Source organism: Chiloscyllium punctatum, chromosome 50 (genome assembly GCF_047496795.1).
Source record: "Chiloscyllium punctatum isolate Juve2018m chromosome 50, sChiPun1.3, whole genome shotgun sequence".
Classification (NCBI taxonomy): Eukaryota; Metazoa; Chordata; class Chondrichthyes; order Orectolobiformes; family Hemiscylliidae; genus Chiloscyllium; species Chiloscyllium punctatum.
Window position 1 is genome coordinate 47738585 of NC_092788.1, and position 17261 is coordinate 47755845.

General features: G+C 43.1%; 1 non-coding gene across 1 annotated transcript; it reads left to right on the forward strand.

Annotated features, from left to right (window-relative positions):
• Positions 1-16712: 16712 nt before the first annotated feature.
• trnai-aau (transfer RNA isoleucine (anticodon AAU)) lies at positions 16713-16786 on the forward strand. The gene has a single exon. It is a non-coding gene; the product is annotated as a tRNA-Ile (tRNA).
• Positions 16787-17261: the final 475 nt, after the last annotated feature.

Below are 17261 nucleotides of genomic sequence, written 5' to 3' on the forward strand. Positions count from 1 at the left end.
CGGGCCGCACACGACTGAGGAGCATTCCCTTTGCTCAGGGGCCAGTAAATCGGTGGAACTCCTTGCCGAAATTGTTGTTGAGGCTGAGTTGTTGTGTATTTTCAAACTGTGCCACACAGATATTTAACCAGATAGATGATAAAGCTTTGTCGAGGCAATGCTGGAGAATGGAGTTGAGGATTATCAGATCAGCCATGAGTTCGTTGAATGGTGGAGCAGACTGGATGCGCTGAATGGCCGACTTCCAATCCTACATCATTTGGTCTAACGCCTTATTTAATTGACACCTTTAGAATTCTGAGGGGAGGGGATGAAGTGACAGAAAAGGTTTCTCAATCTGATCAGACAGATCAGGAACTAAGCTCATAAGTTCATGAACAGGAAATTTGCTGGGGCCTGGCTACAACAAATGGCACTGGGCACACCGCAGATGGGTATGTGCAGATGTTCTGATTGCTAAAGAAAATTGGTGGATCTAATATTGTTGCCAACTTGGTGATCACGCTGGATGATGGATCGCGGTATGATTCACACAGCAAAAGGTTGTGAAAGACTGAAAGATTCATATCATTGGAAAAGTTTTCTGCAGTTCCAATTCAATTGACTGTTTAAAATACTGATCAGAACTTTGTGTGGAGTATTAAATTAAAAATTAACAATCCCACTTGATAAACTATTGCACTCGATCTTTCCTGATTTGTTCTCCTTTCATTCGACGTAAATTCATAGAATGTCAAGATGGAATGAAAGGAGAAAAGAAACGTTTGCACTCCATTTCGTTATCCCAATGTAACTTACAACAGAATCAAATTGCTTTACTTCGACTTTGATGAGGTACCGATTTCTCACAAATCTCCGGTGCAATGAAGGGCAAGAGCAAGATCGTCCACGTTAAATGTTGCATTCAATTTTGCTCCGAATTTATTTCAGCTGAAAGAAAATACTGATGAGAAAAACAGGAGGTTGAACTAAAAAACAAGATGCCACTTTTGATGCTCAGTTACTTTGGCAGATTTCAATGGGTATCAAATGAACCCAAAATCATGGCGATCATCCTCCCATCTTTAAGGCATGGGATTAAAGCAGGAAATCGATCTCTAAGAGACGGGTCACTTCCTATTCATTATGGAATAAGTTTCCTTTACAATAAACCAAATCTGCTCAGTTCCATTTATTATGCTTCATGTGGAATATTAAGGAAATCTTGAAAAAAACACTGAGTTTTTTGCTGAATCTTACTCAGCTGCAGACGTTTTCGATATTTCTTTGCATCTGAAGTCGTCCAAATTAGATATTGTTTCCTCGCACCTTCTACCCCCTACACCCTCCTTTACACTTTTACCTGGCCACAGGCTGTCTCTCTCCTGTTGAAACTCACTGCTTGTGTGTCTCTCAATGTGCCTTTCCAAATATTTTGGAAACGGATTGTCTGAGTGACAGAAATGCTGCTCCCATTATTTCTTTGTCCTACATCGATGGTTTTGAAATCTTGACTTTCAGAAACTTATGAACTTGAACAAGTGAATTTGCCACATATTTACTCTCTCCAAACCTCAAATACTCTGGAAAACTTCCATTCGGTTTTCCTTGGTTTAGTTTCAAATTTTCCAAAATACAAATAAATAAAACTCCATCCCCACTAAATGCCGTCAGCATCGTCTCCAATGTCTTAGCAGCACAGTAAACCCTGGAAGTGTCCTCTCTAATAGAATCACCGATTCCTTACAATGCAGAAAGTACAGTTGAGTCAATCGGGTCTGTAGGGAGACTATGAACAGCATCTCAACCAGACCGAGCTCCCATCTCTATCCCCGCAGGCCTCTGGCTTGTGATTTCAAATAAACCTGGTGGAATAATAACCTGGCAACTTGTGACTGCTGACCTTATCACTGCGTTACCCCTGGCTAATTCACTTAACTTACTGAGTTCACTCCCTGGACAGATGAGCGCAATTTAACATGGCCAATCCACCTAACCTACAGACTTAAGAGCAGTGCGAACCACTGATCAAATGTAACATCACATTGAACACTATCAGTGTCATGTGTAATGGCTTTACACACTGGCAACTCCGCCGAGTGAAAGCAAGCTGCGCCCACCAACCCGAATTCAATGCATCCAAACGCGGTTCTACGCTATACAACCTCAGTAGTTCTGCTGGAAATGTTTCTGCACTCAGATCTGAATGGGTTTATTCTGTTTTCTTCCTCAGATTCCTGCTTTAAATAAACACATCAGTCAGGAACAACTCTATATAATGGTTTTGATTGCAACACAAACACAATGTGCAGTTTGCTGAAGTTACGTGTTTGCACTTTCACTGACACTCTGTCTCCCCAGGAGCTGCAGTCCTTCCCCAAATGATTCGGACAGCACTGTCCCTGCTGTGACGTGTCCCATCGAGAATGGAATGCCAGCCATCAATAACCCTCACTGGGGAACAGAGCGACAGGTTTAAAACATTCACGATGCCCCCAGCGGATAATTGAGCCCTGTGACAGGTGGGGACACGAACCATAATACTGTGGAGGACAACAACGTCGAAGGAGGTCCTTCAGCCTGTTGTGGCCGCACTTGTCAAACACAACTGCTTAACGACCTGAATCAAGTTTTCCATCGTTTAGCCCATGTTCAAACATGTTTTGGCATCACAAATCAACATCTCAATTTTTTTTAAGGTTAGAATGATTTCCGCCTCTATGACCCTTTCCGCAAATCTACTCAAACCTTTCTGCTTTTCCCAAAATCTCTTGGCCCCAGTGTTCGATCGCTCCATCAATAAGAAACGCTTCTTTCAGTCTATCCTATCCATATCCCTCAGTATTTAGTACATCACAGTCATGTCTTCTCCAATCTCCTCTGCTCAGCGACAAACAATCCCAGTCTGGCCAATCTCTCCTCACAACTGAAACTCTTCAGCCCAGACAATATCCCAGTGAATCTCGACTGCAACGTTCCCAGTGCGATCACATCCATGCAATACTCTGAATTGCAGAACTGCACACAGTCATCTAGCTAGGGCCGAATGAACTTATTTTTCTCTTCTGTTAAAGTATGAGGGCGTCGCTGGCTCGGCAGTATTTATTGCTATACCAAATTGCACAGCGGGTAATTGAGACTCAACCGTATTGTAGTGAGTCTGGAGTCACATGGAGGCCCGAGCAGGTAAGAATGGCAGTTTCATTTCTTAAATGACGTCAGATAGATTTGTTATTTTTTTTCATGAATTCAACATGGATATATAGGAGTTATTAGATTCGTAATTCCAGATATTTATTGAATCCCAATTCTACCATCTAGCATGGTCAGAGTGAAACCCAGGTTCCTGGTGTCTGAATTAACAGTTCTGTGTTCAGTTGTAATAGCGCTCGGCCATTGCAGAAAAGCAGTGAAACTGATCTTATCCAATTAAGTCGTTTTTCCCCGATAGTGTTCTGTGCCATTTTCCTGAGCTTGACCTCCACTCCCCCCCCCCCCCCCCCCAATAATATCTGGTCCGTATCAGTAAAAGCTGCTACATGAGTATTGATCTCACAACAGTGGTAACCAAATGGATCAATTGTTCTGCAGGTCCCGATGGTGGGGTTGGGGCACGTTCACCCAGCAACAGTGACCCCAGCCACACAGACTGATCGGTATCAATGGGAGAGTCTGTATTAGATTCTGCGATGCCTTAGTGAAATTGGAAATGACTCCACAAACACTTGATGAAAAAGCAGCGCTCCAAAAGCTAGTGCTTCAATTAAACCTGTAAGACCATAACCTGGTGTTGGGTCATTTTTAACTTTGTACTCCACAGTCCAACATCGACATCTCCAAATTAATGAAATGGGGGTATGGGATGGAAAGTTCGGTTACTGATCGTAGGAGGGAAGAAACCTCTGAAAACGGGTGGATTTGAATTCTGACATATGAAACACAGAGATGTGAGCGAGCAGAACTTGGCGGAAAAAAATCACCTTGGAGAAAATCATGAATTTAAAACAATTGATTGCTTTGCGTTTCAGAAAAGACTGGGACACACAAAACGATTACTGCGGTTACTCAGATTCGAGCCGAGGTTGCTGCGGCCATAAAGCAGAATACTAACCACGAGACGATCACAGCACCCCACAGACGAACGCAGTAAATGCATGTTCTAAGTACAGTATTATAAGGAATGTTTGGCAGAGCACCAAATGCATACTGTCAGTGCTTAGCGAACAGTAGCAGATATGTGGGAACTCAGAATGGTCTGACTGTTTAACATCGGTTCCCCAGTGGCTGTGTTGATTCCATCATTAATGTGTTGAGGGCTGAGATAAATAGATTTCTCCAAAACATCAAAGACTCCGGGGACAGTGCAGCTTTTATTACCTGCACATCCACCAATATCATTAATTGTATCCGTTCCACCGGTGCAGTCTCCTGTTCATTTGGGGACTGGGCGCCTCCTAGCAGAGCGCTTTTGGAACATCTCTGGGACACCCGCACCAATCAACCACACAGCCCTGTGGCCCAACATTTCACATCTCCCTCCCACTCTGCCGAAGACATGAAGGTCCTGGGCCTCCTTCACCGCCGCTCCCTCACCACCAGAAACCTGGAGGAAGAATGCCTCATCTTCCACCTCGGAACACTTCAACCCAGGTTATCAATGTGGACTTCAACAGTTTCCTCATTTCCCCTTCCCCCACCTCACCATAGTTCCAAACTTCCAGCTCAGCACTGTCCCTATGACTTCTCCAGTGTTGTCCTACCTGCCAATCATCTATTCCACCAATCCATTCCACCCTCCCCCCCGACCTATCACCTTCATCTCCTCCCCCATTTACCGATTGTACTCTATGCTACTTTCTCCCCACCCCCAATCTCCTCTCACTTATCTCTCCACCCTTCAGGCTCTCTGCCTGTATTCCTGATGAAGAGCTTTTGCCAGAAACGTCGATTTTACTGTTCCTCGGATGCTGCCTGAACTACTGTGCTCTTCCAGCACCACTAATCCAGAATCTGGTTTCCAGCATCTGCAGTCATTGTTTATACCAAGCTTTTGTTGAAATGTATACTTCAGTAGCAATGCAGTTTAACATCGGTTACTTCACGAGTTTTCCCACACAAGGCAGTAACCACTGCTGCCACATAGTCCCAGTTCCCAGCCCCAGTATCAGAGGAAGTGAGTGGCGCAGTCGCGAATAACCAACTTGAAATCAAGATGGGAATGAGATCGTAGAGATACTCACTGGCTCAAGTGAATCAACCGGAGAATGCACGGTGTTTCTATGATGGTTTAGAGGCGCAAGCAATTCCGAGGTTGGGAGTGCTTCTGGTCAAAGTCGGGGCAGAAGGGAAAATTTGTTCCCGTTTATAATAACAGCAATCTACAGTGCATCTTGCTGAGACAGCTGAGTGCCACAACTGGAGCGTGGGCAGCTGGTTTGAAGTTTAGTTTTGCTTCACTATCACCCACTTCCCTGGAATGAATTGCTTTCACCAGTTTTATTTCCAATTATTTGATATCTCCCTGCAGTCTGCGGCTTTCTTCCTCATGGTTACTTGCATGACTTACTGTTGTATGATTTGCACACTGCTAAATCATGGCCACTACAAGTAAATATGAATCATTGATCTATATGAGAAAACAGTGGAACTAACAGCAGGCATGCTTCTTAGGTTTGCAGGTGATACCAGAATTGTAGACAGTGGAGAAGATTATCTAAGTTTCAAAAGGATCTTTATCCAATGAGTCGTTGTCCAGAAAAATGTAACATGGAGTTCAATCTGGATAAATGGAAGGTATTGCATTTTGGTACAACAACAAGAGTATGGCTTTGCATATGTTGGAGAACAGGGAAGCTCGGTGTGCAGGTAAATAATTCCTTGTAATTTGCATTACCAACAGACAAGATGGTTCAAAGGCATTTAACCTACTTCCCTTCATTGCTCAGTCCTTTGTGTATAGCAGTTGGGACGTTATGTTGAAGTTTTGCAGGTCATTGATGAGGCCTCTTCTGGAATATGATGTCCAGTTCTGGTCGCCCAGTTGTAGGAATGATATTATTCAGCTGGAGTAGGTTCACAAAAGGGATACACGCTTGTTGCCTGTGGAAGGTTTGAGTTATAATGAAAGGCTGGATAGGCTGAGACTATTTTCAGATTCGAGATCTGGGTGCTGGAAAACCACATTAGGTAAGGCAGCATCCCAGGAGCAGGAAAATATCTTTTTTCGCGCAAGTGTCCTTCACCAGGCTCTTCCCGAAACATCGACTCTCCTGCTCCTCAAATGCTGCCTGATCTGCTGTGCTTTCCCAGCACAACACTCTCGACTCTAATCTCTCATCTGCAGTTCTCACTTTCTCCTAGTTGCGAGCGTTTTCACTCGAGCTAAGGGCGACCGGACAGAAGTTTATGAATTATTGAAAGACAAGCTTAGAGTCAACGATAGCGGCCTTTTCCCAGTAGGGGAATTTCAAGGCGAGAGGGCATATGTTTAAGATGAAAAGAGAGAGATTTTTTAAAAAAGAGACATGTGCGGCATTTTTTTAGGGACGGTGTTTTACTGTGTAATTAACTTGCTGAGGAAGTGATGGATGAGGGTACATTTGCAACATTTAATGGACAATAGATTCCAAACATGAATGGGAAAGTGGGATATTTAAAATAAATTTATTCATGCCTAGTACGTCAGCTATTTCCCAGAGGGCATTTAAGAGTCAACCACGGTATTATCCATCTGGAGTCTTTTGTGAGACGGAGCAGATGAATAGGGCAGTTTGCTTCCCGAACTGGCATGAGTGAATCAGATGGATTTTCCACACAACTGATTCAGGTCATCACGAGAGTCTTCAATTCCAGGTGCTTATTGAATTCAAACTCCACTATCTGTCATGCCAGGACCTGAACCCTTTGTCCCCAAAATATTACCTGGGTTTTGGATTAACAACACAGTAATAAAACTACAAGGGCGTTATCACCCCTCAGCGGGTACAGGAGGAGGCAGACGGGAATGGGTTAGTTTGGCAGTATGTTCAGCATGGATCGGTTGGACTGACGGGCCTGTTTTCATGTTGTATGACTCTGACTGACGCTATGGAGCAGGCAGCTGGTTGGGATTAACAGCAGCATTGACATCATAACCGAACAACTGATGGGATATGTAATCCTGCTGGAGTCTCCGGAGGTTATTTTGCTCAGTGATCCCTTCCCACACACGGGACTGGTGAACGGTCTCTCCCCAAGGTTACTGATTAAATGAGATTCCATTTCTGTGGTGAATTGAATCGCTTCCAGCGGTTCCCACATTGCCCTGCTTTCTCTGTGGTGTCTGTGTCCTTTTTTCTACACAGGGTGAACGATCCTTTCAAATTGTGTCCACACAGATACAAATGCCGTTTTCCATGTTGTGAATGTGTTTTCATTGTTTCATATTCACCCACAGGGTGGGAGTATCAGTGGTCTGGACAACATTTATTCTTCGCCCCTTGTTCATTGCTGTCTGGCTACACCACAAACCCGGGTGGGATCTCAGCCTCGGGTGTCTGTCTGTGGGCAGTCTGCACATTCTCTGTGTGTTTGCGTTTTTATTTCTCCCTCTGACCAAAGATGTGCCAATTACAGGGATCAACAATGGGAACTGCAGGCTTATGGGACAGGGAATACCGTGGGGACTGGTGGGATGCGCTTCGGATGTACCGTGTGGACTGGAAGGGCCGATTATACTGCTTCCCCACACGGTGGGGATTCTTGAATTAAGGGTAAGCTCATGTTTTTCTGGTCCTGGAGTCTCTTGTAGGCAGGACTGGGTGAGGATGGTAGAATGCCCTGCATAAGGGACAAGAATGAATGGGATTGCAGGAAATTAAAGTCATGATCTCTGTTCCTGAGGTCAGACTTGTATTTCATGTTGTATTCGTCGAACGTAAACATCACAGTTTCCGTGTCCCAAACCCCAAGAACTAGTTTAAAATATCATCCCAACACCACCCTCAACAGGTTGAAGTCTTGACTGTGTGGAAGAAACTGATACTGAGCTTATGTGAGCAAATGTACCTGCCCCCGCCAGTGTCGCAAACATTGATCCAAACAGCAAAATCATCTTTTAAACCCACCACGCAAAGTTAAGGGCTCAACACGCTCCACTTGTGCCACTCAGCTGTCTTAGAAAGATGCACCGGAAATCGCTATCATTGTATAAACGGGGACAACCATTCCCTTGAGCAGGAGCACACTCAACCGAGGAATTTCTTGCGCCTCTATACCATCACAGAAGGACAGGACGCTCACCTATTGCATCACTGGAGCCAGAGAGTAACTCCGCGCACACATTCCCATCCCATTTCCCGTTGGATCTGGGCGGCTGTGCCGATGTTAATCTAAAATGCTATTGAAGCATACATTTCAACACTACCCTGTCCTGTCCCCCGAGTTTTTGATGTTTTATCGAAATCGATCAATCTCATCTACATGCAGGCCAGACCAAGTAAGGATAGCAAATTCCATCCCGAAATGACATCAGTGGAACATATTGTTTTTTTCAACAATTGTCAATGGATATATAATAGTCATTAGATTCTAACTTGCCGTACCTGAGCCGGTCCAAATCAACTAACGAAACGTGTCGCCCAATTTCTAAGCATCTGTATCCCTCTGCTTCTCACTTACTAATGCATCTGTCCAGGCGCACCTGAAATGAATCTACCATGCCTGCCTCTACTACCTCTGCTGGCAACGCATTCCAGCACCTACCACCCGCTGTGTAAAATACTTTCCATGTCTATCTCCCTTAAAAGTTTCACCTCTCTCATTGAATGCATGACCTTTCATTATTGAATCCCGCATCTTGGGAAAAAGCTTATCCCTATCCACCCTGTCTGTGCCCTTCATGATATTGTAGACCTCAATCAGGTCCCCTCAATCTCGTTTTTTCCTAATGAAAGCAGAAGTAATCTACTCAACCGCTCTTCAGAGCTTGCATCTTCCATTCCAGCAACATCTGCGTAAACCTTCTCCGCATTCTCTCCTAAACGTCCACATAATTTTGGTAATTTGGCGACCAGAACTGTACAAAGTATTCTAAACTCGGCCGAAACAAACTCTTGTACAATTTTTGCAGGACTTGCCTGCTCTTATACTCAATGCCCTATCCGGTGAAGGCAAGCATGCCATATGCCTTCTTGACCACTCTATCCACCTGTGCAGTCACCTTCAGGGTACAAAGGACCTGAATTCCCAGATGTCTCTTCTCATCAAGTTTACCCGAGGCTCTTCCGTTTAATGTATACTTGGCTCTGGAATTAGACTTCCCGAAATCATCACCTCACATTTGCTTGGATGGAACACCATTTGCCACTTCTCTGCTCAACTCTTCTGTCTATCTATATTCCCCTTCATTCTTTGACTGTCCTCTATGTTTTCTGGCTACTCCACCAATCTTTGTGTCATCTGCAAATGTAGTAGTGGGATACTGGTCTAGCAACCCTTGGAGATTGGAACATGGCAGGTGTTCATCCCATGGTGCAAGGAATCATGTTTGGATGTTTTTTCCCAGTGAAGTACCACTGTTTCCTGATGTAGATCAATAATTCAAACTTTATCATTAGAAGTCATGATTTAGAAGTTTACTGATGATACATAGTCGTGTAGTTGACTATGATGAAAAATGTCATGGACCGCAGGGATGTATCCATCAGGTGGAAAGGCAAAATGGTGAATACAATTGAATCCAGACCAATGAGTGGTGGTGAATTTGGGGAGTTGTAACAATAACAATGAGGATTCTGAGTGGTGTACAGGAACAAAGAGATCTTGGAATGGGCATTCACAGGTCCCTGAAGACAGGGACAGGGAGATCAGTTGTTCGAGAGGTTTTTGGATATTTTTCTATTGTTGACTACAGACTGTGGATGATATTCGATCTTTAGCAACCGCCAGTTTAGGAAACAACTAAAGGAACGAGCACAAGTCTGGTCAATGCAATAATCTACATATTTAAAAATTGAAAGATGAAAGATAGAGGGCTGAAGTATAAATCTTTGCCCATCAAACTACTTCACCACTCAATGAATTTACCACTGATTCCTCTCGAAGTCATGCTGGCATGAGCCTTGGACGGTAATTTGCAGATGGTGAGGTTCAGTGCATCTTCAACCTTGTCCTTCAAAGTTTTTGAGCTTTGAAGGTTCTGGCAACAAAACCTGGATGACATACTCCAGTGAATCTTCTCTGTGGTGCACTCTGCAGCAATTGTGCCTGAGCAGTTAAGGGAATAAATATTCAGATGTTGTACAATATACAGTTAAGTGACTGCATTGTCGTGGAGGGTGTCCAGTTCCTTCAGTGGTATTGAAGCTACACTCACCTCGGCAAATGGAGAGAGTTCCTTTAAACATCTAATTTGTGTGTTGCGGACGATGTAGGCTTCACGAATACAAGAGTTGAATTAATAATCAAACAATGTTGAACCACGGACACGTTTTTGTCTTCAACTTCTTTATATGGGTGGTCAGGTTCCATTTTTCCTCAATACTGGCTCCCAGGACGATTACACGGAGAAATTCAGTTGCATTGAAGCCATTAAATGTCAATCGAATATGATTAGATTCTCATTTGCCAGAGTTATCTTCGCTGTATTTGATCCTTCTGTGGGTCAATCCGATTCTAATTGCTTTCTGATTTCAAGTTTCAATTCCCGTCTGTGCCTGAAATTTCAACCCGTTTCCTTGCCGAAATTTCTCCACCTGTCTTAATAATATGTAAGGATGCTGTAAGGGACAGCACAGACTTACTAACATGTTGTTAACTCTGAATACAGTAGAACTTCGTGAAATGATTGGTTAGACTGGGATTATTCTCCTTAAACAAGGAGGAGGGGAACTTCATAATCACAGAATGACAATTAAAAATGTTCAATATTCGTGGAATCTTGACAGGGTAGATACGGGCAGGTGACTTGCCCTGTGCTTTGAGGAGTGCACCAGAGGACATAATCTCAGAATTAGATATTGCCCATTTAATTCAGAACTGAGGAGTAATTTCTTTGCTCAAGGGTCAAAGAATCTGTGGCATTTTCCAAGTAACCGCTGTTGAAACCTTCTGGTTGGGTATTTTCAAACTGTGCCAGATAATTAATCAGAAAAATGATGAAACTTTGTCGAGCTAAGTGAGCAGAAAGGAATTCAAGATTATCAGAGCAACTATGTTAGAAATCACACAACACCAGGTTATGGTCCACATGGTTTAATTTGAAGCACATTAGCTTTTGGAGCTACGCTCCTTCATCAGGAGATAGTCACAACCTGGTGTTGTGTGATTTTTAACTTAGTCCAACACCGGCATCTCTAAATCAGGTCATCCATGAGTTCATTGAATGGCTGAACAGACTCCTTGGGCTGAATAGCATACTTCCCCTTGGTTTAACATTTCGTCTAACGCCTTATTTTATTCATAAGTTCAGAATTGTGAGGGGATGGGATGAAGTGACAGGAAAGGTTTATTAAACAGATCAGACAGGTCAGGAACAAAGCTCATAAACACAGGAAAAAGAAATGTGCTGTGACCTGGGGGCAACAAATGACACTGGGCCCAGCACAGGTGGCTGTGGACAGAAGCTGTGATTGCTGAAGGAAGTTGCTAGATCTTATACAGTAGGCACGCTCACAGTCAGTGACCACGTTGGATGATGCATGATCCACACACAGCAGAAATTGGTGAAAGAATGAAATGTTTGTTTCATTGGAGAAATTTTCTGCGGTTCCAATTCCAAGTGACTGTTTGAAAAACTAATCAGCTCTTTGTGTGAAGTGTTTGGTTAAAATACTCATGAACAACCCCACTGGATAAACTTGTGCTCCCGATATCTTGTTATTTTTTCTCTTTTTTTCGATGTAGATTTATAGAAAGACAAGATGGAATGTAGGGCGGAAAGAAAAATGCGTTCCTTCTCATTTCACCAATTTCATCTACAATTGAATGACTGCTCTCACTCTTCATTATGACTTTAATGTGGTGTCGATTATTCCTGAAACTCCCGTGCAATGAAGGGCAAGAACAAGTTTCTCGATCCAGTGTATACCAGAGGTGTGAGGTGCAAAGAAAAACTGCTAGAGCGGTGCGTAAAGTTATTAACCAGAGTGTGACTCGAACCCATGACTGTGGAGCACAGCGGTGTAATATCCCACCACCATAATCTCTCGGTCTCCTCTGCACATTTTGTAGTGGGGTGACATGTGACCTCATCAGGTTACATGTGGTGAAAGTCATGGATGAGAACGTTCCAGAGCGGAATCGAATCCACACCATTGTGTTTCTGCTTTCACTAGAATTATAATAACAGCAAATTCCAATAAATAAGCAAGCTGGTCAGAATGAATAGCTGTCATCAATACATTCTGAGTCAGAACGTATTCTAGTTCTGACTCAGAATGAAACAGGACAAGAATTTTCCGTCATATCTACACCTACATTTGGCACATAATTTCTTCAGTCACTTTCTCTATCACGTGAAGAAGCAGCCATGGTGAGTGAAATAAAGGCAATGTTGTTGCTCAATGGCTTTTCTCATATGGCTGAACCTGAATTGGATTAAATCGCAAGAAAATGCTGATTTGTTCGGTTCATTTTAATTTTGCTGAAACCTCACAATGTTCATTGTAATAATCGGAAGTGAATTAGTTATATCTCATTAGAACGATTAATGCTATTTTCAAATTTGCTCAGCAAATATATTTCAGCTTAAGGAAAATACTGCTTAGAAAAACAGAGGGTTAAAATGCAAAAGAAAATCCATCAGTTTTGTTGCTCGTTTCTTTGGCAGATTTCACTGAGTATTAAATGGACCAAACATCATGGTGTTTGTTCTCACATCCTTAACGCATGTGATGAAAGCAGGAAGTCGATCCTCCAAGCAACTGGTCACTTCCTATTCATTATGTAATATCTTCCGTTCACAATAAATAAATATCCACTCAGTTCCATTTACAATGCTTTAGGTGAACATTATGCCAAATCTTTCAAAATGCAGAGTTTTGGAACCGAATCTTATTCAGCTGCACACATTAAAGAAATTTCTTTACATTTAAAGTCAATCAACTTAGACATTGTTTCCCCGCAACTTCCGACCGACTACACCCCACCTCTCTGTCTTTACCTAGCTACACGCTGTCTCTCTCCTTGTGAAATTTATTCCTTGTATGTCATCAACTGTGCCTTTCCAAATATTTTGAAAAACAGATTCTCGGAGTGACAGCTATTCTGTTCTCTTCATTTCTTTGTCCTTCAAAGGTTTTCTCAAAGGTATTGAATGCCTGACATCTCGATGTTTACTTACTTAAAAGTGGGAATTTTCCACCTATTTACTCTGTCCAAACATTTCATAATCTGAAAAAAACCCATTTATCTTCCTTGGTTCAGGGATAACTGCTCTCCATTTTCCAAGAAGACAAGTGAATAAAATCTCATCCTCAGTACACCCCCATCAGCATCTTACCTAATTGCTTTACACCCCAGTAAACACCGTCATTATCAATTCATAGAATCACAGAGAACTACAGTGCAGAAAGAGCATTTCAGTCAATCGAGCCGGTGTTGACTTTCTGAAGAGCATCTCACCCAGACCGAGTTCCCCTTCCTATTTCCTTATTCTTCACCTGAAAAAGGGGAATCCCTCCCCCTTATGATTTCAAATAAACCTGTTGGAGTATAACCTGACGTCCTGTGACTTCTGACCGTATCCCCGCGTTACCCATGGCGAATTCACCTAATTTACTAAATTCACACTGGACACGAAAGGGAAATTTAACTTTGCCAATCAACCTAACCCTCCCTCTGAACAGCAGTGCGAATGACTGAAACAATGTTCCATCATACTGAGCAAATGCTGTATCATTTTTTCATGGTTTTATACCTGGTAAAACTGATCAAAACAAATGAACCCAAATTCAATGTATCGAACCGCTACTCTGTCTTTTACAATTTCATTCGTGCTGCGGGAAATGTTTCTGCACTCATACTTGAATGTGTTTCTTTTGTTTCTTCTTCAGCTTCCTGCTTCTAGTAAATCCTTCAATCCAGAACAAGTCTGTCAATGCTTTTCATTCCAACACAGTCACAAGGTGAAGTTTGTTGAAGTCACGTGTTTGGCCGTTCACTGACACTCTGCCTCTCTGAGAACTGCAGTCCTTCCCCACTTTTATTCAGGCAGCACTGTCCTTCGTGTGATATGCCCCATCGAGAATGGAAGGACAGGCATCAATACCCGCCCTTGGGAATGGAGCGACAGTTTTAAAACGTTTACATTGTCCCCAGTGGAAAATTGAGCCCTGTGACAGGCGGGGACACTAACCATTATACTTCCGAGGACAAGAGTGTCAAAGGAGGCCCTTCAACTAAATGTGGCCACACTTGTCAAAAACACCTGCTTATCCCACAGCCTTATATGTCTTGGCATCAAAAGTTCACATCTGAATATTTATTCAGGTTATAAGGGTTTCTACCACTCTGAAAAATGCAGACAGTGTATTCCAAATTACAACAACCCACTGGCTGATAAAGCTTTTTCTCACATCTTCTCAAACCTTTCTGTCTTTCTCCTTAAGTCTCTGTCCCCTGCTGACCGATCCCTCCATCAATGGGAAACTCGTTCAGTCAACCCTATCCAGACCCGAACTCAATCATGTTTTGTCTACATCTCCTTTACACTGCGACAAACACTCCACTCTGTCCTGTCTTTCTTCACAACTGAAACTCTTCAGCCCAAACAATATCCCGGTAAATATCTCCTGCAATTTTCTCAGTGTGATCACATCCCTGCTATAATGTGACTTGCAAAACTGCACACAACGCTCTTGCTTGATCCTAATAAGCATTTGATTTAAAATTTCTGGATTAGTGTGAGGGTGATTCTGGCTGAGCAGAATTTATTACCCATTTCGAATTGCCCAGAGGGCAGTTGAGACTCAACCATATTGCTATGAGTCTGAAGTCACATGCAGCCCACACCAAGTAAGGATAGCAGATTCCATCCTGAAATGACATCAGTGAAACAGATTTTTTTTCAACAATTGTCAATGGATCTATACTAGTCCTTAGATTCTTCCTTGCCGATATTTTTTGGATCCAAATTTGACAATCATGGCATGGTGGGATTCAAGCCCTGAAAACCCAGACTATTACCTCGGTCTCTGGATTATCAGTCCTATGAAATTACCACAAGACCAACACAGAAAGCCACAAAAGCTGATCTTTTCCAATAAAATGTATTTTCACCAGAACTGTCCTGGGTATTTTCCATGAGCCTGACGCTCCAATTGTCTCTGGCCTTTGTCAGTAAAAGCTGCTGCATGGGGATTGATTTCACAATCGCGGTATCCAAATGGATCGACTTGTTTGAAGGTCCAGATGGTGGAATTGGGGCACGTTCACCCAATAACAGTGACCGCAGCAGCAGCACAGACAGAACAGTATGAATGTGAAAGCGAGTGATAGATTGGGCATTGCCTCAGAGAAATGGGGGGAGGGACGGAAAGGAGGTTTAATGATCGTGGGAAGGAGAGAAATCTCCGACAACGGATGTGTTTGAATCCTGATATATGAACCGCAGAGATGCGAGAGAGCGGAATTTGAAGGTAAAACAATTAATTTCTTAACGTGTATCACAAAAATGACAACGGAGAGAACACTTGGTGCTATGATTTGGTTTCAAATCGAGGTTGCTGTGGTCACAATTCAAAATACCGACAACCACGATCACAATAACCACAGAACAGCATGCTTGCAAGCAGCAATAAGTATACTAGCAGAGGAAATGCTCGGAAGAACAGCAAATGTACAATATCAGTACTCAGCGAACAGTGGCAGACATGTGGGAACAGAGAATGAGCTGAATCTTTTTCGATGTCCCTCAGAGGCTGTGGAGATCCCTTGAATGAGAATGTTGAAACATGAGATTGATCGATTTCGACAAAACATCAAAGACTCGGGGGACATGACAGGATATTGTTGAAATGTATGCTTCAATAGCATTTGAGCTTAACATCGGCACAGCCGCTCATATCCAACCGGAAATGGGAATGGGAAAGAGTGCGCAGAGTTACTCTCTGGCTCCAGCGATGCAATCGGTGAGTGTGCTGTTCTTCGATGATGGTATAGAGGCGCAGGAAATTCCGAGGTTGAGTGTGCTACTGCTCACGGGAATGCTTGTCCCCGTTTATACTATCATAGAGATTTACACTGCATCTTTCTAAGACAGCTGAGCGGCACAAGTGGAGTGTGTTGAGCCCTTAACTTGCTGACACCAAAGCAACTGCGTCGTTCGGGAGCAGAAAGAACTCCACTGATAGATTACAATTCAAATGCATTTGGCATAAGATTCGGAGCAGTTAATCAGCAGCACATAACCCTGACTCCAAAGGTCTGTGAGTATCCAGAAGAACAGTGAGCAATCGTTGAAGGTACGTTTCTCCAGACGAAATTTATCAACGTGACACGCTGCAGCTGAGCTGGTGAGGTTGCGATTGAAATTGCATGCGTCCGGACATTGTGCTTAATTTTAGATATCAGAGCAAATGGTTAACACGAGTATGCGCTTTCGGAAAAATTAATGCTTTTTTTGTTGAAAAGCTTTGCAACGAAAGGAAATCCATCAGACTATAGTGTGATCGATTAGAAGCAGAAAATGCACAGCAGCCGTGGTTGTGAGCACCGGCAATATAGGCATTTGCTTTCGCAAGGGTGCAGGCGTTGGTCGGTTAGCTCAGCTGGTTAGAGAGTGGTGCTAATAATGCCAAGGTCGTGGGTTCGATCCCCACACTGACCACGTGCAGCTCTTTCGATATTGCTGTGTTTCCAAACAACGTGCTCCACAAAGCCCAAGCGTCATCTGCGTAATAAAGCCTTTGACAGGAATAGACGCACGACTTGATCGCCATCCCTGTGATGACTGGTGGATGTTGTCTGCAGCATTACAATCAGTCTCAACTGTTTTCACCAACAAATGCAAAACCTGAAATATATGCAGCATTAAGCAGACCTGGCACAGTCTCGGAGGAGAACCACAGTTCAGGCTTCAATTCAAATCAAGAGTCGTTCATGTCATTTTCCTGGATCTCTGTTAATACTTGTCACACGACTTCCAGAGGGAATTCGTTCGCTTGCTCACCTCTCATGCATCGACACTGGAGTTATCATAGAGCCAGTAATAAAAGCAAATTACTGCGGATGCTGGAATCTGAAACCAAAAGAGAAAATGCTGGAAAATCTCAGCAGGTCTGGCACCATCTGCAAGGAGAGAA